The sequence below is a fragment of the Pogona vitticeps genome, chromosome 11 (assembly GCF_051106095.1).
Source record: "Pogona vitticeps strain Pit_001003342236 chromosome 11, PviZW2.1, whole genome shotgun sequence".
NCBI classification, from domain to species: Eukaryota; Metazoa; Chordata; class Lepidosauria; order Squamata; family Agamidae; genus Pogona; species Pogona vitticeps.
The window spans coordinates 24,843,432-24,865,606 of NC_135793.1; the positions used below are offsets into that span (position 1 = coordinate 24,843,432).

Below are 22,175 nucleotides of genomic sequence, written 5' to 3' on the forward strand. Positions count from 1 at the left end.
GGGGGTGTGCAGCCAGAGGACCCTGACAGCATGCTTTGGCTCCGAAGACCTCTGAAAATGCCAGGAAAAGACAGATGCAGAACCCAGCCCGTTCAAAACCCTTGCCCCAGCAAGCAAGATCAGTTGGCAAAGGCCAAAAAGGTGGAAGGGCAACCGGGAAGGAGTCGGCCCACCTTCCATCAGAAGGAGACCCACGGACTCCTAGCAGCCACTTCTGGCTGGGAGGCCTTTTCAGTGGCTGTTTCCAGGCTGTGGGGCTTCCTTCCTACAGAAGCCCGAGGCTGGCCCGCTACCACCTGTTGTTCTCAGGCATGTGCTTGATTCTACCCCTGTGAAGGGTGCTCAGAGCTTGGAAAGGATTCATTCAAAAGACCATCTTTCATTGATGCTTTCAAACAATTCAACGGTTCCATTCTAGGCCATGGGTGGCCATGTTGTTGGATGACCCAATGACTGCCGGGGGTCCCATCCAACCCAACCGATAGGGAAAGTTGTACAGTTGGGAGTGGTAGTTCAATAATGTGAGGAGAAGCTGCCGCCTCCACAGCCCCGGGCGAGCCCTCCCCCTTCAGCAGCAGCACAACAATTATGCAGAAGTAATAACTATGCAAATGAGGTTGATTGAATTCTTGGACCTTCCGTGGGTTTGTCGCAGTGCAGAACCAAGAGTGCACTTTTCAACTTTGTTTCGAAAACCCAGGGCATCCTGCTTGTTGCCCTGGATTTTCGCAAACAGGGCTGTATCCTGTAGATATGAGGAGGTGGAAGAACCGCTTAACTCTGCTTTTGTTGACTTGAGATCTCAGGGGAGCAGATTATGAGGAAAGGAATATCACGTCCTCTACTTCTTCAGAAGTAGCTGTGGGGTGGATTTTCCCTCCTACAGTTCGCACGATGTCTCCCCCACTTGCCTTTCTTGGAAAGAGTCTTTGGCAAGTGAAATCTGACTTAATGCTTAAATCAATGGCATTGGGCGCTGGGTTCAGATTGGACAGGCTGCCCGTCTCCATAACAACCCCAACGGATGATTTTTCTCTGTCAATAGGCACCCTTGACGAGAATATTCTCTGAAACCTATCGGAAGTCTCTGTGGGCAGGAAACACAGCTGATCTTTCTCTTTTTCTGGGCCATCATCCAGAAAGCTATACACCAGCCAGGGCTCAATTTCCCTGGGAGTTTAGGTCCCTTTAAAAAAATGAGGGAGGGGGAAAAAAATACCCACCCGGCCAAGTGCTTCACTCCAGTGCAGAAGGTGGAACTGCAATTCCATGTTCATACTTCACTCTGATCTTGGGGACAACCACCCTCATTTGGAGGGGGAGAAAAATCTGGGTGTGTGTGTGTGCAGAAAAATGAAATGAGCTTAGAAGCCACCTTAGTGCTTTGGATTGGGGCTGGGGGGGGTTGCAGGTTGGGTTGGACGTCTTGGAAAGATCCTGGAGTTTAGATCTGGAGAGTTTTGATTCATTTTCTAAAACGTTGGAAGTCTTCCCAAAGGAGAAACTGACAAAAAAAATGGTGGCTTTAAAAAAAAAGATTTTGGCGTTATTGAATGGAGTTTTCAAGGACATGGGGTTCTTTGGAAGGAGCAAAGCTTGCCAAATATCGGACAGATAGATACAGACATAGTCGAGATACATTTTTGAATTTAATAATAATAATAATAATAATAATAATAATAATAATAATAATAATAATAATAATAATAATAATAATAATAATAATAATAATAATAATAATAATAATAATAATAATAATAATAATAATAATAATAATAATAATAATAATAATAATAATAATAAAAATATGCCATCAAGTCAATTCTGACTCATGGTGACCTTTTTCAGAGTTTTCTAGATAGAGAAGACTCAGAAGTGATTTTCCCTTCTTCTAGGGGGGGTGCCCTGGGACTGTGCAGCTGTCCCAAGGCTACCCAGGCTGGCTCTATTTGCAGAAGGCCCAGTGGGAAATCGGACTCCGGACCTCTGGGCTCTGCAGCCAGAGACCTAACCCACTGAGCTATCCAGCCAGCTATATTTGAAAAGGTGCGTCCTTTTTCTGTATAGTTTCATGGCAGGTTTTATGAACATGAAGTAGAAGACATCATGCTTTTGAGTCAGTTCTCTTGCAACATTTCGCAAGGATAGCTGTCTGGGTTAGGGAGCGTTCTAACCGTGAAACAGCATTTGATGCTAGAATTACTTCCAGGGAGTAAGTTCCTGTTGTAGCTTTATTCACAACCTCACATGCTGTCCAGTTTGACTGATTGGAGAGGAACTTCTCTGGACTTGGATGATTGTCTGTCTATCCAGCATTAACCAATTGTTCCTTCCAGGCTTTGGATTCAAAGACAGCCCCACCTCTCTGCTGAGTGTCTCTTTCTCTTTAGTCTGGTCAACTTTAGTTGGTCGTTGTTGATCTGTTCATTTGGTTGCTAAGTATGTGTGCGGTCAAGAAAGCAGCACACAGAACTCTGAAACGTCAAGTAACTATAAGTAAATAAATGTATTTTTCATTATTTCTCCTACATTTGTCTCAGAGCGGGTTATTGAAACCTTAAGTGCCAGTTAATCGGGAAGAGGTGGACTCTGGGGAATTTGTAGCTATTCTCCTCTGTGAGTCTTTGCACTTCTACTGCGTAGCAAAAGGAATTTTACCAGTAATTCCAAACTCTGCAACACCCTGTTCCCTGTGGGAGGATTCTATTCACAGCGAATCCTTCCGTGCCCCCAAAAAAGGACTTCAACACTTCTCTCAGCTGTTCTGCTGAGCAACTGCTGACCCTACGTCGTCATACAATGTCAGGCGAGAAAAGGGAAAAACGTAACAGGATACCTCACACACCTCCTTATCATATTTTTTTTCTTCTCAGAGGTAGGCGGAAATTCAACTCCTGCTGTTCCCCTTTTTCCTTATGTTGGGTTCAATCTCTCTCATTGCTGCTCCGGTTTTTAAAAAGCCCCATTGGTGAATTGCAACTCAATTTCATGTACATTTTTATCAAACACACACATTTTTTTCTATGGACTTTCCCTTGGTGTACACATTTTTCCCCCCAAACGATTTTCCTGATGGTCAACCAATGTTTTTGTACTCCCCCCCAATGAAGCATGCTTTTAAAAAAATCTGCAGACTTTATTGCAACCTCAGGAAAAATGAGACTATTATCTTAAGCATCTTTTTTTAAAAAATAAATTGCATATAAATTTGGAAAATACAAGTAGGGTATAGTTTGTGTTGAAAAGGAGGACAGGGTGAAACCTTTCCCATCTCTTAAGAATGCCATCAGGTCCCAAAACGAAGAGGAGAATTAATCTCATATAAAAAATATTCTAGCATGACAAGAACTGTGGTAAATGAAAGAGGATCACACAAGTTTGAATCGCAGCCCCGTCTCCAGAATTGGGGTGGGGGGCATTTTTATCAGGGCAGCAAAAAAAAACCCCAACCACTACCCCCAAAACCCCCCACAAAGCACTGGTTTCCTTTTCAGTTAAGACAGCAAAACAGTGGGGAGAGGCTCAGTCTTGAACCCATGTAGTCTGCGTGGGGTCTTGAGAGGTAACAGAGGAGGTGGGACCTTGCTCAGGTGGGGCTTGTTGTGGATGATGGTCTTCCATCTTCCTTCTTAAGGGACACCTCAATTAAAAAAAATTAAATAAAATGGAGATGGTTGGACAGTGTCATCAAAGCAACCAACATGAATTTGACACAACTCCAGGAGGCGGTGGAAGATAGGAGGGCCTGGCATGCTCTGGTCCATGGGGTCATGAAGAGTCGGACACGACTAAACTAAACGACTATAACAACAAATGGAACTCCACCTATCCAGACCAAGGCACCCTCCAAAAGAGGACATTTTCTGGCGGCCCTGGAAATCGAAGGGCATCTTCCATAAAACAGGAGGTGTGTGGTCCCCTTATTCGTGATCCACATCTCTTTCCACCGGCCTGGCAGAATTCCGTGGCCCTCAATGCTGAATTTCGGTTTCTGCGCCAAAGATGTGCTCGCGAATCCCATTTCTCTCCCACCTGCTCAAACCATTGCGCATGGCTTTCTTCCTCCAATTTATACACACAGAACAGCCCCACAAGGTAGGCCATGTTGAGAGACAAAGAGTCATTTCATCACTCCGCGAGGGGGCTGAATGTGGGTGTCCCAAGCGCCACTCAAACGATCTAACTACTCTACCACACTCTCTCTACCTCGGTGGTTACCAACCTTGGGTTCCCAGATGTTCTTGGACTACAGCTCCCAGAAGCCTTTCCTCTGAGCTTGGCTGACCATGGGAGTTGTAGTTGCAGAACATCTGGGGGCCCAAAGTTGGGAACCGCTATTCTAAATATACCACTGCTGGTCACTTCACTCTTGTGGAGCAACGTGGCCGAGAGTTGCTGCTCGAGGGGCCTCGTCTTGCCTCTGCCGAAGTCTGAACATCATGTTGTCTTCCTGAAGAACATCTTATCTCCCCTCAAGGCTGCAAAAGGCTGCTTTATTGTTCTCCGAAAGCACCGGCAAACCCCACTTGGGACGCGGACTTGGATAAAGCTGGTTGAAAGCCTGTCCCGTTATCATCATAATTAATACTTACTGTACTGGAAGAACTCTACCAGCAATAATGCCTCTAATAAGATGGAAGCCGTCCTCCATCTGTTTCATCACTCATTTCCCCGATGCTTTCCGGGGGCAGGCGAGCCCTTCGGAGCATCTGCCGCGGCTGTAGCGCAGCCGATAAGGACAGAGAGCTAATTAAGATCTTAGCTGTTTCTTCAGGGAGATATATATACATATATATATATATTGGTGGGTTTTTAATCAGTGTCCCCCTCTCCTTTGCTGCTGTCTTTGCCATGGTGACTCTGTCTTTCATAAGGGTGGATTTCTTCGAACAGTAAGTTGGCCGCCTCATTTCCTCTTCGGGAGACGGTTGTCATCTCTCCTGCTTCAACGGGCGCCGGCAAAGGTTTGTCCTTGTGTTCAAAAGCTCTGCTCCTCTGTGGCCTCGCTTGGTCGTTTGTCCTCTTTCCCCTTTCTCCTTTATATTGCAAAATGTCAAATACATTAAAAAGCAACCCTTAGAGTCTCTGTTATATCATTGCAATGGGCTTTGTGGAATTCACATTTTAAAATTAAGAGCGTGGAAAGGGTGGCTGGAGGCCCTCCCCTGAGCATATGTTGCAGACTGGAATTAATTTTACATTTCACCCTTTTTTGATTCCTTTGAGCAAACACGTGTCTTTATTTCTGTGCACTGCTATCCTGCACATACCTACACATACATGTTCTGCTCCTAGGGAAGTGTGTACTGAACACAGCCTTCATTTCAGTCTAGCGTTCTGAGGGGCAAACTAGACATTTCATTTAGTCATCAGTAGGAGAGCTTTGTTTATTCCTAAGATAAGGTTGCAAAATAATTTGATTTTGGTTTGTGATTGGTCATCAGGTGGTAAACACAGGCTTCATTCCTAGGTATGAGTATTTAGGCACAGTAACTTTGAAGGAATTTGTCTCTGGAGGGATAACGTTTTGTTTATTTTTTAATGGTGAAGCTGGCAACTGATCTGGTTCGGTGCTTACTGAAGCACTCTTAACACTGACATTAATTGCACTTTTTTGGTTAACCTTTCTTTTCACGATATGGGTCGGTTTTCTCTTGCTCAGGTGCAGAAGTGAGAAATATTACTTCTTTCAAGAACTCTTTGCTAGCATTCCCTTCTGGAACTTGTAATTCAAAAGCAACATTCTTAACCTCTTTCCTGCCATCATGTGACAGGAATCATCCAACCAAACTGAAACAGAAGGACACGTTGGAAACAGGATGATTTCATTGGAGCTGGGGGAGCAGGAAAATGGGCCAATTTCTCCTTCTCCTGCATCCAGATTTTAAAAATCACCAATTCTCTCAGTTCCCATTATATGGGAATCACAAATTTTGGCAGAGTCTTCAAAACAACATCCTTAGAGCCTGAGACTTCTAGTTCGAGACAGTAACTTCTCTAGAACTGAGTATTCAACAACACGTAAAAAGACCCAGGTAACCCACACTTCGAACGAAGGTTGGCTAACTCTCGCTTTCCCAACAGGCAACGAAGCTGAACAACAGAGAAGAAACAAGAGAAAATCCCTAAGTGTAGAAGTCTTTTAAAGAGATTTTTTAAGTCATTTGGAGACTGATCTGAAGATACAAGTTAATTATTTATTTCCCTGTAATTGTGTACTATCTGCTTTAATAAACATTTGACTCGGCCTCTTCTGTGCCATTTGGAACACATAATTGGTACTTTCTGGCTAGCTGCAGCTGAGACAGAACAGGCGTCCGGGCAGTTGACGGCCACTAGAGTGGGACAGCGGGGAAATGCCTCCTGGAGAGAAATGTGACTTTTGTGTGGCTTGTTCTCTTCCTCTGAGCAGCAAAAATTTCCTGGGGTTCAGGTTTCTCCTTACATACCCTACAGGAGGAGTTTGCTTCAGCTGTGTTGGCTTTCTGCACCATATCCCTTGATGTACAGGGCTTTAGATAGTTCAAAGATGGAGAGATTCTCTCATCTGAGGACCTGATTCAATGCTGGAGAAGCTTACATTTCTCAGTTGCCACAGATATTAATAATTTGATCTTTAAAGAGAAAGAGAGAAAAAGAAAAGCCATCAAGAATGTCATCTTCTGGCGTGTCTAACTGGAACACCTTTTAGGCTGTCTTCTGGATTTCTCAGGTGCCATCCTTGAACTTATTACGACTGTCATTCAGAGGAGGGGCAGGATCTGTTCTTGATCATCCCAGAGTGCAGGAGACATAATAATGGGCTCGAGTCACAGGAAGCCAAGATTCCGGCAGAACATCAGGAAAAACCTCCTAACGGTTAGAGCAGTACGACAATGGGATCCATGACCTCAAGAGGTGGTGAGCGCTCCAGCACTGGAGAGAGGCATTCAAGAGAAAGTGAGACAACTACCTGGCAGATTTCCTTTGATTTGTATTCCTGAATTGAGCAGGAGGTTGGACTAGATGGCCTTACAGGCCCCTTCCAACTTCAGTATTCTATGATTTTGTGAGTAGTAATAATCATGTGCCACCAAGTCAGTTGTGACCTACGCACCCTTTCCAGGATTTTTCAGGTAAAGAGTACTCAGAAGTGGTTCCCCATTCCCTTCTCCTGGGAACATCCTGGGCAGCTGGCCCAAGGCCACCCAGGCTGGCTCTTCTCCCAGGATCAAACTCCCAGCCAAAACAACTAGCCTCCATCATAACTCCACTGTTGTTTTCATAAAAAGCAAAAAAACAAACCAACAGAGAGGGAAAAAGTCTTTGCGGATTACAGTATCTAAAAATGAAAGCCTTATGCAACACTAGTGGTTTACAAAGATTATACTTTGGTTCCTTCCAAGCTGTACTGATCTTTCCTATTGATCTTGAGAGGCCTTTTCTCACTTCTTCACTCAATGGCAGAAGTTGGTGTAGGCAGCCGGAGCGCATGGCTGGCAACCCACTCAGCGATGGGAACCAGAATCATTACACACACCCACATCAAGGCACAGAGAGTGTGTGTATGTAATTTAAATGCAAGGAGGGGGGAAAATATATATCTATGGAACAAGTGTTCATTTCTTTCAGATGCCACTCTAATTTTCTGCTTCGTGGGAGGAGAGAATCGGCTCGTATGAAAAACAGGTTTCGTTCTTTTCTTCTGTAAATGTAGCAAACGGCTCCTGTTTCTGGCTCGTCTGTCTTTCTAAGTAGCGACGGGGTAGGAGACTGGGTAGGTGGGGGACGCACCTTGACTTCTCCTGTGAACAAAAGATCAGCCATGATGTACCTGGGCAAATTACTCAGTAAAAAGGTTTCTTTTTCTTTTTTGGGATATCAATGGAGAAAGCTTCAGGTTCCAGTTCAAACATCTGGTTTTTAACCATTTTAAACCACTAAATGGCTGGATAGCTCAGTGAGATAGGTCTCTGGCTGTAGAGCCAGAGGTTGGGAGTTCGAATTCCCCACTTGGCCTCCTGGCAGAAGAGCCAGCCTGGGTAGCCTTAGGCCAGCTGCACAGTCCTAGGGTGCCCCCTAGTGGAAGGGAATGGGAAAACCACTTCTGAATCTTCTCTATCTGGAAAACACTGGAAAGGGCCACCACAAATCCGAATCAACTTGATGGCATACACAAGTGTTATTACTATTATAAATGGCTGAGAACTTTGGGGAATATTTTATGGTATCTGCCCGGCAACTAAGGTCTTCTGGTGAAGTCCTGTTCTGAATTTATCATATGAGGAGAGTGGTGATCGCACAAGGAAATGGATTGCAATTCTGCTCATGTCTGGAGCAGCTTCCTTAATTTCCTGGTGATTGCATAGTGTTCAGAGGAACCCACTCCAGTCTGACCCCAACCCATGCCCAGGCTGGACCTTTCTGGGCCAGCTTCAAGGATTCTACTTTTGGGGGGGGGGAGGCTTGGATGGAGTGATTCCCTGGCCGGAAGAATGGGAAATCGCTCCCATTAAAGTGACCCTTTCTGGTGCGATCAGGAAACTGTCTTATCACACTAGGGTTTGGGGCTTGTCTGAGGTCATCCCAGTGTTGTGGAACCAAAAAAGAAAAAAGAAACCTGTCTACAAAGCAATATTTTTTTTTAAAAAGTCTCTTCGTCCATTTGCTAGAGGACTGGTTTGTAACGGATATGAATATATGAATGACTGACCCTACCTTTTAAAACAGAAACGGAGTAAATGCACTCTCAGGGGCTGGAGATTGTATGTATGTATGTATGTATGTATGTATGTATGTATGTATGTATGTATGTATGTATGTATGTATGTATGTATGTATGTATGTATGTATGCATGCATGCATGCATGCATGCATGCATGCATTTTAACCCCACCTTTCTCCTTAAAAGGACCCAAAATGGAGAGAGAACAGGATGAAAACTCAGGTCTTTCTGTGGCCATGCTGGGGATTTTTGGTACTGTAGTCCAAAGGGTAGCACTGCAGAGTTCTAGAGTCACATCCGCTGGTTGGTGGTGCGTCTGAATCCAGAGCTAAAGAAACTCTTTGCATGAATTCACTGTCAGGTTAGTTTAGCAAATATGCCCTGCGTGTTGTAGCCGGTTTGGTTAGGGCCGCACATACATTTGGTTTGGGCCGCAAACAAGAGCAAGGTCTGTCCTGCGATGGGTGTGTGCGAAAGTGACAGCGCAGAGGCAGAGAGGGCCTCTGAGCCCCTTTGTGTCTCCAGCGGTGCAAGCGACACTCAAAGGTAGCTCGGTGGCCCCATCCTTGGGAGGAAGGAGGGGTGAAAACAAAAGGTTTTCCCACCGGGACGTGCTTGCGAAGGCAAACTGCTGGGGAATAAGAGTAGCACAGCCAGCTCCTTTTAAAAATATAATTGTCAGAATTCTGCCCTGGCCAAGCAAGGAGTCCCAGCTGGTGTCTGCCGGTGGCCCTTTCTGCTCTCATTCAGGCATGAATCATGAAAAGCAACCCAAATCCAGAAAAGGCTGATTTTCTTCACTTCCAGTTTGCACGAGAAACACTAAACTCTCAGCCTGGGGATTATTGTCGCAAAGTTGCTAAATACTTAATAGGACATGTGCATAAATTGACTCAGTCTGGACGTTTTATTTGATGAGGGGACAATATCCTTATCGTTGCCAACAAACGTAGGCAGAGAATCCAAACGGACAAAAGTTTGACAAGGTTACTAGGGCGGTTTTTTAAAAATAATCCCCCCAAAGCCCTGACTCCATGTAATCCAGAGGAGGATGAACGGCAGTCTTCTGGATGGTGTTGGACTACAAAGTAGTCTTTAAGTATTGCAGTAGCCTTGAAGTATTCCAGCAGGACTCCAAGGACCTGGGTTCAAATCCCTCTTCAGTCATGAAACACACTTCGCGATCTTTGGCCATCCACAGATTCTCAAGTTGACCTACCTTCGAGGAGAGTGGGAGGAGACTTCAGCAGAGAAAAAGTGGGATAAAAATTAAATATATACGTACAAACATGAGCTCAACAGAATTCCCTTCTGAGCAGACATGCATTTTTAAAAAATGTTAATTTCTTTGATGCTGTTCCAGGAGCACATTTCATTTATGCTTCCTTGCAAGCGCAGGAATAATTCAATCTCTGCAACTAACGTGTTTCCCCGAAAATAAGACATATATGCATAGATTATGCAGTAAAGATCCCCTGCTTGTTGAACAAGGGATGATGAGTATTCATCTTTCCAGATTTGGGGTGTCTTTTTTGGATACAGTTAAGAGCACACCAGAGTCAACAAGACATGAAGACTATATTTCTGTATATATTTTTGTCAAATACTAGATCTCCTTAGGCTGAATGAGATTCCCCCATAGGCTGTGTGCCTAGATTGGGTATGGGGGGGGCTTCTGTAGCACCCCTACATGCTTTCCTGTAACACCTGGTCCGTTATGGATCTAAAAATACAACAGCCATTATACAGGGTGATTACCAGCTGGAGACTACATAGTCATCTTTAGGGCTGAAATCCACTAATGTTCTTTCCAGATATGTGTTTCAGACCTTTGCATGAGAAATGAGTTATGCAAACAAGGCTCATGCTTACCTCTGGAGGACCAATCACAAAACAGGGCAAGCCTATGTTGCCCCCTAGAGGAGGTCTGCAAAGTTCCTATCCTGACAGTCAGAAGTCCAGCCCTGGAAGAATTCCTGTTCCAACCACAGGCTCTTTTTAATGTGTAGTTTGGCTCTATATCATTTGGGTCAGCTGGACCAAGCCTTGTAGGGAAGCTGGCACTTCCATGTGATGGAGGGAACCAGGTTCCGGGTTATACCGTTAGCGACCAATGACCAACACTTTGCTGGTGCGTCAGCACCACAGCTAGAAGGCAATGTTCCTTCTTGAGTAGGGTTTGACTCCTATAGAGGACAATTACAATTCGGGAACTATTCAAGCTGTAAATCCAAGTTGATTATGGAAACACTTAACAGGCCTAAAAACAGCTGAGCTGTTTGCATAAAAGGAAATAGCTCTGCCCTGCACATGGATTAGGTTCTTCCCAATTAACAGTTTCAGCAGCACTTAGAGATGCAGGCGATTTAATTTTTAAGCTCCCAAAGATCATCTCCTGGTCCACGGGACGGACAGATACGATGGGCAAAGTGAGAGTGTATGGGCCTGATGGCCAAAGTGGTTTAGCGCTACATCTGCCTTCTGTGCTCCTAAATGCTAATTAACAATGCAGATGGACTGGAACCAATAAAGGAAGCTAAAAGTTTATTGTCAAGTGGGAGAAAGGACATTTTGAGACTTATGGAGGTGTACCATTCAGGAAGGAGAAAAAAGAAGAAGAAGACATTTTGGATCAGTTGCAGGAGTGAAAGACCTCAGTAAATTGTTGGTCAGAGCTGTGAAGGTGTTGTGTAAATCTTAATCTCGGTGCATCAGTTTCTTGCGAGAATAAAAAGGGAACAGTATATAAAATGCTTTGCTATTGTCTGCAAATTATTTATGCAAATAAACAGAAGGTGAATGTTTTTTAAAAATGGGAGTGAACCAAATCAACACATGAATAAATGTTGGTACAGATCCCTTTCCTCCAAAACCAGCACAGTGAAGGATAATGGGACCTGTAGTCCAGCCATTTCTGCTAGGCCATACATTTTCTGTCTTTTGTATACTGTAGATGATAAATCACCAGCTGAAATGATAAATTTCAGCTCTGTGGTACAGTGGTTCAACTGCAGTGCTGCCATGAATTTTTGGCATTCTCTCCTATATATAGACATCTAGCACACAGTCTGAGGAAGATAGATTATTATTGAAAGCTAGCTGTATGTTTGATTTTTGTTAGTGGTCTAATAAAGGTATCACCTGCTCTTGCATTTGTATTATCTTAAGGACCACACAGCCTTTTTTTTCCTATTCCCCCCCCCAAAAAAAGCTCGGTGTCTTTTGTTCCAAGTCTATGGTAAAGTCTAAAATGTCCACAACTAATTCAGTATCAACAAGGCCAAGGGGTTCAGAACATACAGTCTCGTGTGCGCGCGTGCACACAATGCACCGAGCACTTTGAAGTTTTTATCGCGGTATCTCAAAACCAGAAGACGTATATTCTTTCTTTGATGTTCTGAAAGTCTCTGTCTAATTGCAGAACAAGGAAAATGATGAATCACCCTTACACTTCCTTCATCTATGCCTTCTCCCAATAAAATGAGCAATTAAAAAAATGCCAAACCAGAAACCACAATGCCAGGTGAGGATGTCTGTGCTATAGAGTTATGGCACTTTGATACTGCTTTAATTGCCACTGCTCTGTCTTGGGGTTTGTAGTCCTGTAAAAATTCTCAGTTCGAAAGCAGTAGGGCTAAAGGCTGATGGGAACTGGAATCCAGAAGAGTCGGAGTGATACACATTCCCGCCTCATTCTGGAAGCACTGATGACTTGACTTCAGCTCAAAGGAGGCTGGCAGCCCCAGTTTCAATAGGGATAGTAAATGCATTCTGGGTTTTATGCCGAACTTTATAGGAGCTCTCCAAAGCGCTGGTCCCCCATCCTCCAAATAGGTCCAGCATTTTAGATTTTAGTTCAGGCTAAAATCCAGAACGGCTTCATTCCCTCCGCCCACTCCAGCTTCTACTGCTTCAAGGGTGCTAGATTCAGGTCTCAGCTGGGGCTTAATCCTGACTCTGTTCCTGGCAGCTGATTCCCAGCCAGGGTTTGAAAACGTTGGCTACAGCTATCCAAAGTTTCCCAGCCAAAGGATTAGGGGAGTTGTAGTCCATGTCAGTCACTTTTCTAAGAGGATTCCCGACCAACCGAAAGCAGAGTGCCACTTTTCATTGGGGGGGGAAGGGCTCCGCTGAATAAGGGAATGCCAAAGCATGACCTCACATTTCCGTGAGGGGGGGGGAATCGATGTGGGAGCACCATTTGAGTAATCATCTTTATTGCTCAAAGTCTTTATTTATGCCACGGAAGGTCAAGAGGCGACACGCTCCCTTAAAGTGCCTTCTCCCCCCCCCCTTGCCAATCCCAATCTGTGGCTTTATTTGCATACTGATTTATGCCCGTTGATTATTAAAAGCCGGCAGAACCATTAGCGCTCAAAGTTTAGCCAGGGACAAGGGGATAATTTAATACCTTTAATGGAATCTCATTTCCCCCAAACGCCAGCTTTTCCGTACGGCTTGGTCAAACGTGCCACCTGCGAGGGAGGCTTGGGAGATTAAATCCATCTAGGACATTTTGGATAAGCGGGGCTAAGCCGAGTGGGGACCGGCTCAGGTGAAGAATTGTGACGGAGATCTTGGGCTTGGGGGAGAGATGACATCAGGCATGCGTTGGGGTTTCTGTGAAGCCGTAGGGTGGAAAACCTGAGAGGAGGACCCACTGCTCTGGGTTCCTCTTGACCCTTTCTACTCCGGTGAGAAAGAATGCTCTCTCTTTAGGTATTTGAATGGCCCACTATAATACCATGCCTTTTACCTGCAGAAGCAAGATCACCATAATCCTCCTCCTCCTCACCGTGTCCCATGAAGTTGATTCTGACTTATGGTGACTCTTTCCAGGATATTCTAGGTAGAGAGTTTTCAGAAGTGGTTTCTCCTTCCCGTCTTCTGCGGGAGATCCCTGGGATGTTTCCGTGCAGCTGTCCCAAGGCCACCCAGGCTGGCTCTTCTGCTAGGAGGCCCAGTGGGGAATCAAACACCCAACCTCTGGCTCTGCAGCCAGATGTCTAAATAGAGAGAGAGAAAAAAAATTGCTCCTATTTGTATGTGGAGCAGCCTTCGAACATCTGCCTGACTTATCTTTCTTTTGAGTTTCCACTTGCCAATGATATCCAGCAGGCTGAGTGTCACTAGCAGGGAGCCGGTCCTGTCCTTGGGCATGGTGAGGCAGCTGCTTCTGATGGCTGGTTCTGAGCGATGCCCGAGGGAATCAGGTATGGGCGTCTGTTTCCGAATCATGGTGGTCCTCTCAGTGGGAAATCAATCCGGTGTTTCTCAATGCAGTGGGAAAGACAGGGGCCACGTAGCCTGCAGCTTGGGGTAAAGATGGGCATCACAGCGAGAGTGTCTTTGCCAAAGGAGCTCCCCAGAGAGGCCAAGTTCACTGGCTTGCTCGAGTGCAAGTTTTCCCAGTACTCCAGGCTGCATAATAGCTTCCTTTTGTTTGGTGATTGGTCATTGGGAGAGAAACAGGGACGGTGGGAAGCTAACGGTGTTTCGTGTCTAGTTGCACTGGCCACGTGACCACGGAAGATTGTCTTCGGACAAACGCTAGCTCTATGGGTTAGAAACAGAGATGAGCACCACCCCCTAGAGTCGGACACGACTGGACAAATTGTCAAGGGGAATGTTTACCTTTACCTATGTATGTCTGACCAAGTCTAATATATTATGTTATAAGTCTTATCAGAACTCTCTCTGTGTATATTTTCTTATATGTCTTTGCTCTGCTTATTAAGGGGAGGATTTGAAGCTACCAGATAAGAGGCTCTGTGCAACTTGTTATCTTGAGCTCCAAGGTTTGTTTTCCCCTAACAGAGTGAGCTTCACTCTCCAAACCTGACTCCAAGCTTTGTGAGAGGCGATACACCACATCAAGCCTTTGGAGTTGGCCCCACGCCAAAGGTCCCTCCTAGGCCGGCCTCATAAAGGCAGCATGCGGGGCTGTAAAAAACGCCAACAGATCTTACGTTCCCTTCTTGCTAGGTACCCCCTTCCCCGCCATCCTCCTTCCTGCTCCTTCTGAGCCAGCAGCAAAGTAAACCGGTTCTGAAGCTCTCCTTCTGCCCCTCCTCCCTTTCCTCCTCTTTGCTGCCTTTCATTAATGCCACTGCCGGCCTGACATTTCACAGCCACGATGGCCTGTTTACTGTATGCAAATAGAGACATAAATTATGGATGTATAATTATGCCTCTGCACATCCTTTTTCCTGCCTTGGCAGAAGGCCACGCCGAATCCGCGTCGCTGGAACACGAGTGCAAGACGTGTGGACGGTGGGAGGAACGAGGGAGCAGCCTTCTCGGGCACGGGACACTGTGGTGTCATCTCGAGAAGAGCAGCAGGCCGTTCGCACCCAAAGCACTCCCCTCCTCCTCCTCCTCCTCTCGAGCCTTTGTCACCCGCATGGGTCATGCATGGTTCCTGAGGCTGTCTGGCTGCTGAGCACTGGGGGGGCTCGGCAAGTGGTTCCTAAGGACAGATCTGCTTTCGCATCCCTTGTGCTGCCACAAATAGAGAGCAGCCGCTCTCCTTTGGCGACCTGGTGTCAGTGCTAGGTGCACCACACTGCCAGTGGCCCATTTTCAGAGTTAGCCCTATATGGTGGAAGACCACAGGTTTTTGCACTCGGGGTGGCTCATGGGGTTGCAGAATGGCAAATGCAGCTGCTTGCATGAGGGTATAACCCAGCACCGCTGTGCTGTCAGGGATTTTGACTCTGTCAGTGTCATGCTGGGCTGCAGAGATTTCAGAAGCTACAGGAAAGGCTCCCTCTACCTATCCTCTCCTGCGGGCTGGCGGCTGAGTGAAATGATATTGCATTTTAATGTTGTGCATGATGTGTATCCTGTGCTTGATAGCTGTTTCACATGCTTTTGAACCCTTCCGATATAAGGGGCTCATCAATGTTGATAATAATTAAGTCAAAAACTTGGAGGTGCATAGTGACGCTTCCTCTTTCACAACGTTGGGCAGCTGGGTTCAATTATCTCTCTCTGTGTGTGTGTGTGTGGGGTTGGTACATAGGTGCATGGATCTTAGGCCACTTTACCCAGATGCCTCAGAGAAGGCGGGCTGGCATCCTTGAAAGCTCATTTAAGGCGCCACCCGATTCTTGTTTTTTCCCCCTTACCTCACACAGCGGTGAGAGGTAAAGACACCGTTCCTGAGGACGGGGCCGGTTGTGGACGAGGAGGAAGAAACCAAAAGCCATCCGCAGAGCTAGAGATTTTGGCCTCGGGGAGCGACTGGCAGTGTGTGCCACCCACCTGAGACATGGGTGTGAACCACGACCAAGGAGGAAAGAGCAGAAGGTGGGTACACCCCAGAAGGTGGTACCCCCCCAAAAAAACTCCCCCATAAATTCACCTCTACATTTTGGTGCCCTAGAGCAAAGCCCCACTTGCGCCACCATAAGGTCACCAAGGGAAGTGGAAAACTTGACCAGGTTTCTATTCACAGGCAAGGTGTCCATGAGATTTCACAGATATCGAGCATGCCCCCCCTCCCCGCATTTATGAGAACAGACTCTGGAAGAGCTGAAACTGTTCCACCAGGCCCTTTTGCACATCAAATGCTGTGTTTTTTCCCCCTTTTTTCTTACAACAACCTGCTCCTAAAGAGACACGGCTGGGTGTGGCCGGACCGACCCTATGAGGTACTGCGAGGAAATTGGAGATAAATAACGGAGAGGACGGAAATGCAAAACTGTAATAATTCTTGCCCACTAGGGTGCCTATTAGACAGAAGTCATTTTCCACGGCAGCTGCAGAAATGTGGGTGGCTTCTATTAAGTTTAATTACACAGTTGTTGACGGCTGGGGGCAAAGGGTGGCTCCATGCTAAAAAAAGAGAGGCACATCTGTTTTCCAATTAAATCAGGCACAGATGAGGATGTGAGGTTTGGTTCCGGAGACCCAGTAGCTCCCTGTTCAAAACAAGGACTTCCAATGCGCGCACCAGATCCTAGGTCTGTTTTGGCACCAGGGAAGAAGAGAGGGAAGCCTCCGAGATGTCAGGATTGAACCTCCCCACGGAGAACTTCCCCGTTGGATGCGTTGTAAGTGTTCTGCTGATCTGGACTGTCCAGAAATGTATCTGAAGTTCCTGCAGAATTTCATTTGTGTTTGGTGCGGTTCAGAAGCATACGCCGAGAACAGCTGTGGCACCCAGCATTTGCTGCCTCGTAGAGACAAGCTCGGCACACTTGTTTCGAGGACTGGCAGGTGATAAAGATTTCAAGGCCATTCTGTCAAGAAGGTGTCACGTGGGGAGGCCGATCAGACAGCTTCACAACCAAGCACCAGGAGAAATAACACCCAGATGGCTGGCATCTGACTTCTCGCTGGAGCAAAACTGGCAAAAGATCATTCTTGTGGGTTGCCTTGAATCAGTGCAATCACGCAACATCCTTGCACCCCAACTTTATTTGGGGGACAGTCCCAGAATCAGTGGCCCATCATTCCTCACCCTCGGCTAGGCTGGCTAAGCTGTTGGGGGGGGGTAGCAGCCCAAGAACATCTGGTGGGTCCTGCTTTGCCCACCTCTGGATTAAAGGAATGCTTGAAAGTTTGATCTATCAATAGCTACGGGTTGCAATGATTATCTGGAGCCCAGAGATGGGACAAAGTTGATTTTTTTTTGGGTGGGGCCCATAGATCTCCCCCATCTTCCAGCCAAACAGAGCCATACTGGTTCACAGCTTCTGGCAGTTGTAGTCCAAAAAAAGTAACTCTCCTAAACTCTGGGGCAGCATCTGTGCTAAAAATTATTGGGAAGCAAATTGGGGGATGTTGCTATCGTTATCAGACCTGGCTTGTGGGCTTCTCTTGAACCAGTGGTTCCCAACTTTTGGTCCCCAGATGTTCTTGGACTAAAACTCCCAGAAGTCTTCACCACTAGGTGTGCTGGTCAGGAATTCTGGGAGATGTAGTCCAAGATCATCTGGAGACCCAAGATTGGGAACCACTGTCAGAGGCATCAGGTTGGCCTAAAGGGAGATTGGATTTGATCCAGTGGAGGAATCTTCTGATCACATCTGTTTAGCAGAGGAATATATATGAATGTGCTCATTAATCCACCTGTTTTTCACAGGTTTCTCACTGAAAGCTGCTGCGTTACGGAAAGACTGGACCAACTGTGGAGAGAAAGGTCTTTAATGCCAAATTAATGGGGTCTAACACAAATGCTGTTACACCTAGGAAATTAAGTGCCGCCAGGAAAATTGCTACTTACTGGCTAATACCCATCATTATTACATTCATCTCAATTAATGCTTTGCATAGCAATTCCTGGTAGATACATATTGCTCTGCTCTGATTGGGCTGCGTAACTTTTAGCAGGTGGAAACACCCTGCCCAGATGACTCCCAATTCTCCCATTCTGACATATTTATGGGTTGAAAGGAAGAAATCAGAAGTTAACATGAGTGACAGGGCAGGACATTTGCCCTGCACCATCCCCCTGTATCCACTTGATTCTCATTTTGTGTCTTTCTTCTCTCTTGTTATTCCCTCTTTTACTTGTATGCTATTCTCTCTGTCTAAAAAATACCAAAGGGAGAAATCGCACCAAGTATTTCCCCGCCTGTCTGCCCCTAGTTCAGATTGTTTGCTATATGTCTTTGTGCTCCTTTCTCAACCACACTAACCTTACAAAGTAGACTAGGTGGAGAAATGATGGCTGGCTGAAGGTGAGCTTCATATCTAAGTGGGGGGGTCTGGATTCAAGTCTCCCGAGCCCTTCTCTAGCACGTAACCACTCTTCACACAAAGGTTTTCTGTTGGTCTCCTTGCTTTTTCTGTTTGAAAATGCTGGTTGTAGGTGTAGTCTGTGTTGTGGCCTGGGATCATGACAGCTCATCTTTAGGAGCGTAGGGATGTTATTGTTCTATGACGTATACACCAGGTAGAGTCTCTCCCTGAACTCCTGCCTTTCCTCTCCAGAAAACTGACTCCTTAGCCTAAGAAAACCTTCCAGCACAAATGAATAAAATGATTATCATGGGGAAAGAATTTGACTTTTCATTCCCCCCCTGAACTCGTGCAGTTTTTGATCTACAGCCGTTTTTGATCTGTACCCAAATCAGTTAACAGAGGGAGCGATTGTGAGCCATAAAAACGAACACGGAAAGAATCACAAACCCGCTAATGAACAATACGAGCTTGCTAATTGCCTGAGCTTCAGTCAGCTAAATTTCCAGATGTCAGCAGAGGCAGTTCCTTCTTGGCATCCAGAGGAACGACAGGCTGTGTGTTATTATAAACGAGATGCTGGAAGAACATTCCGGGTGCAGAAGGATGCGGTGATGATGGACCCGGGAGGGAAGGCACATCGGGGAGGCAGCGCCTGCTTTACATGCAGGAGGATCCTGGGTTCAGCCCCCAGCAGCGTCCCTATGCCAGGCTAGGAGGGAATCCTACCCGAGTCCTACCTGCAGGGCTACAGCTGCCAGCCAGAGTTGGCAAAACTGACTCAGTGTGAGGTAGTGGAGTCTGTGAGAGAGGAATCCATTGTGGATTTTAGCCTGAAATGTACAGGGGCTCTTCAAGATGCAGAAGGCTGGCTCCTAAATCACTTCAGCACCATGGACAGCTCCTGTAATGTTTGTCCTGATGGAGAGAGTCTCTCCATACAGCAAATGGCATAGCTGTCTCTGTTGGCAGCCGTAGGCCTGGGAAGACGACATGGGGTGAAGGCAGTGTAGTAAGCCTTCAGAGCCCAAGACACCGGTCGAAAATCTGGCACACCTCAGCCTTAACTGCTTTGAGAGAGAGGGACAACGTGAGTTTCTCTCTGTAGGGCCGGCCCTACCGTTGGACGAAAGGAGGCAGTGGCCATTGGAGGCTGACAGCAGCTGGGACAGGCTTCGGCACAACTCAAATGAGAAGAAGGTGGTCGGTTTGTTGTGTCCCCCCCCCCCGAAATTTGGCAGAATTATTCGAACAAACCTGGCTGCCTGCTCGGATATCTGCAAAGATGGGCTGGCTGGGGGATAATGGAAGTTGTAGTCAAAACCAACAAGGTTTTTCCATACTCTGCCTTAATGACGTGCAGAGGGAGATAAGCCCTTCCTTTTTACTGGCACGTACACAAGGCAGAACAGTAACCTTGGGGTGGGGGTGGGAGTTTAAGTTCACAAGACCCCACAGCTGCACTTTGCTAGCTGGAAACCTGGGCCCCATGGAAATTGGGGAATGCAACTGGGAGTCCCAGCATGTCTGATTAAGGGGTGTTAACTAATCGACACAAAATATTTGTGAGAATATGTAAGCAGGGAGCCAAGATGGAGGTGGGAGGGGTGCTAGGAAGCGGCTTTATCAACATGATTAGCAAACAAGGGCAAATTCAGCATTAATCATGTAGCATCTCTCCAGAAAAAAAACATTCAGTTTTTATCATATTCTGGGCTCTGATTATATGTTTTGACAGAAGCATGGAGGGAAAATAATAACAACGGGGTGATTTCTGGAATTGGCTTCATTTTATACTTATACCTGCCTGCAAGCTCTTCTTATGAATGTTAATATCTCGCTTTATTTGTGCGAAGCTTTTATACGTGTTTACATCTAAAGACTATTTTTTTTTAAAAAAAGAGCATAAACTTGGATTATATCTATCAGATTTGATCTGACTAAACAGATAAGCACAGGTATGGCAAAACAACCGACCTGGGAGGCGTGCCCCCCCCCTGTTGCTGGGGAGGGCTCCTGTCCTGATTAAAAATTAAAATATTTTGCCGTTGCTCCTTTTCACGCTAGGCACCAGAGGTGATTTGCATATTCCTCACAGCGGGCCCAGCGTTGCTTCAGATCTCCCCTCCGCTGTCGTGCAAGGTTTGAAAACAATCCATCAAGATGGCAGCTCGGTGCCGGATGCCGGTAAGGAAGATGTTGTGATCTCGCATTGGGGGGGGCCCCCATGCAAACCGGGGCGTAATGTTTGAGGTCATCATGTTCCGGAGCAAAAGCAGCAAGTGGAAAGTTTCTGTCCTCCAGGGTCTTCATAGATTGCAGGGTTTGTTCTTCGCCTTTTTACTGCCTGGCAATGAGGTAAGGAGTGGCTGGATGACTCTCTGGTTTTGATCTCTGGCTGGTTGGGAGTTCAATTCCCCCGCTCTGCCTCCAGGGAGGAGAGCCAGCCTGGGTAGCCCTGGGCAAGCTGCACAGCCTCAGGGAGCCCCCCGAAGAAGGGAATGGTAAACCGCTTCTTTTCCTGGAAATCTCCAAAAAAATCAGAACTGACATGATGGCACACAATTGTAAAAACTGTATGAATAACTTGGTGTTTTAAGTATCTGTTTGTAGAGCCAGAGGTTGGGAGTTTGATTCCCCCCGCTGTACCTCTTGGGAGAAGAGACAGCCTGGGGGGCCTTGGGCAAGCTGCGCAGTCCCAGGATGTTCCCAGAACACCTGGGCAGCAAACACAAGCTTCATTTGCAAGTCTGATAGCTTGGGAACAGAGCTTGGAAGGAACTGTGTGCCAGGAGGGGAAACAGTGTAAGAGAAGACAATATGCATGTAACCTGTAATTTGACCTCACATATTATCTCATGTGAATGTCATTTCCAGAGACATGCTATATATTTCTTTTTCTTTTCTTTTCTACACTACAGGAGCTGCACCTAGACATTAAAAGTAGAGTCCAGGTGAGCTTTTCTCAGAGGAAGCCTTCTTTAAAAACAAACCACTGGATAATTTGGATAAAATTGGATAATCCTTCCGGAGTTCTATCCAGAGAAATACAACAATAATTGAAATGTAAAGTTAAGTCTGTGTTAAACCACCCAAGAACAGAGGTTGGAAATTTTCCTCTCTTTTCTTGGACTTTAGTTTCTCCATGTTTCCTGTGTGGATTCTGAGAACTGCAGTTTTCCAAAGGAATTTTCTCAACCTCTGGCCGATCACCCACTTCCGAAACCTTTACGTTCCACCTTTGCTGCAGGCCTTCAAAAGCAAAATGTGGCTTCGGAAACCCCCCCCCCCCATCACCTGCAGCCGGTTCTGTGTCTCCTTCTGCTTTGTTTCTTGCAGACGGCTATATCCCTTTCCCGCACAGCCTGGCGTCTGCAAATTGAATTTGTCACTTTGGATTCATCAGATTATGGGAAATGGAAGCATACACTAATACCCAATCTGTGGCCAAATGGATGTTTGCAAAGTCGGCATTATTAAATATTTTATTTTCTATTATTGGGGAACAGGGCAGTGTTTATAGTTTAATGCTTGTGTGCCTGGAGCCAAACCGATGGCCTCTAATGACAGGCTGTACTGTTTGATAAATCAGGAAACAATAGACACAAGCAGGAGCTTGTGAGTTTAATCCCTCCAAACAATTCAACCCCTCTCTCTTCCAGAAGCCGAACCAACAGGCTCAGAAACAGAGAACGCGCCCGTGTTCTGGTGGCTTCGTCACAGCTGCAAACTGCAAGTGGGTAGCCCGCAGACCCAAGAAGTGGTGGAGAGGGCTAGAGGT

The 22,175-nt window shown here is 46.2% G+C and overlaps 1 long non-coding RNA gene across 1 annotated transcript; it reads left to right on the forward strand.

Annotated features, from left to right (window-relative positions):
* The first annotated feature begins 10,445 nt into the window (after positions 1-10,445).
* On the forward strand, positions 10,446-21,900 carry LOC140702304 (uncharacterized). Its single transcript, XR_013538764.1, has 3 exons — positions 10,446-20,581; positions 21,316-21,348; positions 21,734-21,900. It is a non-coding gene; the product is annotated as an uncharacterized LOC140702304 (long non-coding RNA).
* Positions 21,901-22,175: the final 275 nt, after the last annotated feature.